Source organism: Gavialis gangeticus, unplaced genomic scaffold (genome assembly GCF_001723915.1).
Source record: "Gavialis gangeticus isolate Ggan-Ray unplaced genomic scaffold, GavGan_comp1, whole genome shotgun sequence".
Lineage (NCBI taxonomy): Eukaryota > Metazoa > Chordata > Crocodylia > Gavialidae > Gavialis > Gavialis gangeticus.
In genome coordinates this window covers 10,005,647-10,008,386 of record NW_017729006.1, presented here as the reverse complement: position 1 = coordinate 10,008,386, position 2,740 = coordinate 10,005,647, and the positions used below count along the sequence as shown (strand labels likewise).

General features: G+C 51.7%; 1 long non-coding RNA gene across 2 annotated transcripts in view; it reads left to right on the top strand.

Annotated features, from left to right (window-relative positions):
- LOC109291699 overlaps nucleotides 1-2,566 on the top strand; it is a 13,873-nt gene extending 11,307 nt beyond the window's left edge. For both annotated transcript variants that reach the window (XR_002095926.1, XR_002095925.1), the window contains one exon: nucleotides 2,023-2,566. This is a non-coding gene — a long non-coding RNA (uncharacterized LOC109291699). The remainder of the gene's footprint in view (nucleotides 1-2,022) is intronic.
- The last annotated feature ends 174 nt before the right edge of the window (nucleotides 2,567-2,740 follow it).

The window sequence follows — 2,740 nt, the reverse complement described above, 5'->3', positions numbered from 1 at the left end:
TGGACTAGCCTCCGGGGATAAAATCAGCAATTTATGCAACACAGGTGTGGCATGATGGAGTATGTCGTTGTGCATAAAGTCTCTGAGCTCCGAAATCTTGGAGATGTCTCCCTTGCAGAGGTCCTGGCAAAGCAGTGTGGGCACCCTCAGGAGCAGATGTGAGGGGCACAAGGCTCCCCCTTTCTCCATACCCTTTCTCATGCCAGGGGCATCTCCCCTCCCTCCCCACTGCCCTCTGCTCACATTCACAGGACTGCTGGGCAGTGGGCCAATCACTCTTCTGCTCTGGATGCAGCTGGAGGCTGAGGGAGTGAAGTAGCTGTGGTGACTAAGGCAGCAGACAGGCCTGTCTGGGCCCCCCCCAGCCCACTTCACACATCTCCAGGAGACACAAGCAGAGGCAGGGACCAACTGAGACACCCGCATCAATCACCTCCCTCGCCTCTCCCTGATGCCTCTGACTGATACCCCCTCCTCCATCCCCAGCAGCCCGTACCCTCCCTGCAGCCAGTGAGAGGAGAGGAGGGTTAAAGATCCCCACTTCAAGGCTGGTTGAGGTGTGCAGATATGTGTGGGGATGTGGGAGCAGCAGCTGAAAATGGTGCAATCGGGGAGGAAAAGTGAGGGAGTGCAGGGAATGCTACCAGAGGAGAGTGAGCATGTGGCTGGAAGAGGGATCTGCCAGTCCTCTGCTCTTGCCATAGTCAGCAGGCCAAGTAGTGCCAAGAGCCCTGCTCCTGCAACTTTGCATGAGGAGCTGGCTGGGCTGGGGGGCGGAGCATCTGAACTTTGTCTGCTCAAGGTTTTGAGTCTTGCTGGCTCTGCACAAGCAGAATTGCTGAGAGCTAATTCAACAGGCCTAGCGAGGGGGGAGCGGATGGGGATATGCTTCCAGCATAGCAAGGAAGTGAGTTGGGTTGAAGGAAAAGGAAGGGTGAGGGAACCTGGGAACTCTGAATCCAGGAACTTTGAATCCAGATATTACATGCAAATAGAAAGGGAGAGAGCTGCAGCTGCTCAGCCACATGCCAAATGATGAGTTATTTTGTTGCATTTCCAGCAATGGTGATGGATAAACGAGCAGGCCAAATGCTGGGGCCCCTCACTCCCAACCTGCAGGCCCCTGCTCCCCCCTCCAGTTCTGCTGAAGGGACCTCTCAGCTGCTCCATCCTGCTCTGGCCGGAGTGCGGTGGCTGCAGTGGCTCCAGTTCATGCGGGCAGCAGTGGAGCTAGTCTGCCTGGCATGGGTTGGAGGGAGGAGGAGAGGAGGCCTGTGGCACCCCCTGCCCTGGGCTGGGGCTGTGGTTTGGTGCCAGGCAGCCTGATCATGGTCCCTCTTGCCCCTGTATAACATCTCCCAGCTGCCCCACCCCTGCAAGCACGGGACTGGCCTGGCCTGACCGTGCAGCCCCCCTGGCCCTTTCCCCCTCACTTGCTCATGACTCTTTGAAATATTCTTGTGACTCACTTTTGGGTCATGACCCATGGGTTGAGAAATGCTGCTCTAATTGGTGTTGTATATTTTGATGCAAGAGGTTCTGGTTGGCTGAGGGGGGCTTATGTTATACTACAAACCTGGGCCTAGGTCCAAAATAGAAAAGTGGCTTGTAGTTTTTCCCAGAGGAGACTCTGGAACCACTTTCTCTCTTTTATCCTCCATCTCTGTCATTTCCAGGTATCTGCTTCCCCAGATATCCTGATCTCTGAAACTTCTTTCTGGTCTTGATTGCCAGAGTGTTGTGTTATAAGTAACATGGAAAATCCAAAGCATATAAATTCATTTAATTTAACTAGTATCCAGCAGTCTTTTAAAGTTAGATGGTTTTCAACACTTGTTCTATTGTTATAGTAAACAAAAAGACTTAAAACATTTAAATATCTTATTTCCAAACCATTATATTTGTACTGTTGGTTCAGACAGAAAATGTGTTTTTCTTAAACATATTTCTACTGTAGCAAATATCAATAGAATAAAGATGGTGGCTAAAGCTTCTCTTTCTGTAATTGTTTTTTTTTTTCAGTTTGTGATTTTAAGTCACAATAACTTGATTTTAAAACTTACAGTGGCAGGCACAGAGCTATGAGGAGAGACTTACCTTGGATGAGGGATGAGCAGAGCTGGCAGGATGCTGTGCTGAACTGGGAGCGTGGTGAAAGTGAAACCATGGAACGAGACGATGCCACGTCAAAGAGAAAAAAAAGGAACCGTGGAGCCGGGAGGAGCCAGGACTGGCTCTCGCGCCGGCATGGGCACACTTTATGGTGGTGTGCTGGCGCTGATTCACTGGCCAGTCCCTTGGAGCCGGGATAAAAAGCCCAGCGGAAGAGAGGTGCGGGGGACCAGAAGTAGATTCCCCGGTGGGCCTGAAGCAGGACCGAGCCCCACTGAGGGAAGTGGTGGCTGCCCTGGAAAGGGGCATATGAAGATAAGCCAAGCCCTAGAGGGCTGAAGGACTCACCCAAAGAGATGCCATTGACTCCAGACATCTCCAGACAGGATTGGACCCAGTAGGAACCTGAGGAGAGAAGGAGGGATAGATGTCTATACCACAGCAAGCACAGACCTGAAAGAGGGGGAGATTCACCAGGGAGCAAGGTAACCCGGGGTCAGGTAGGAGTTTGGGCCAGACCAAATATGACTTGCGAAGAACTGGATGACGCAACGTCCAAATCCAGTTAACATAATTCAAAGGCCAGGATATCAGAGCCTGTTTTGGACTGGACTGAGGAAGCAAGAGA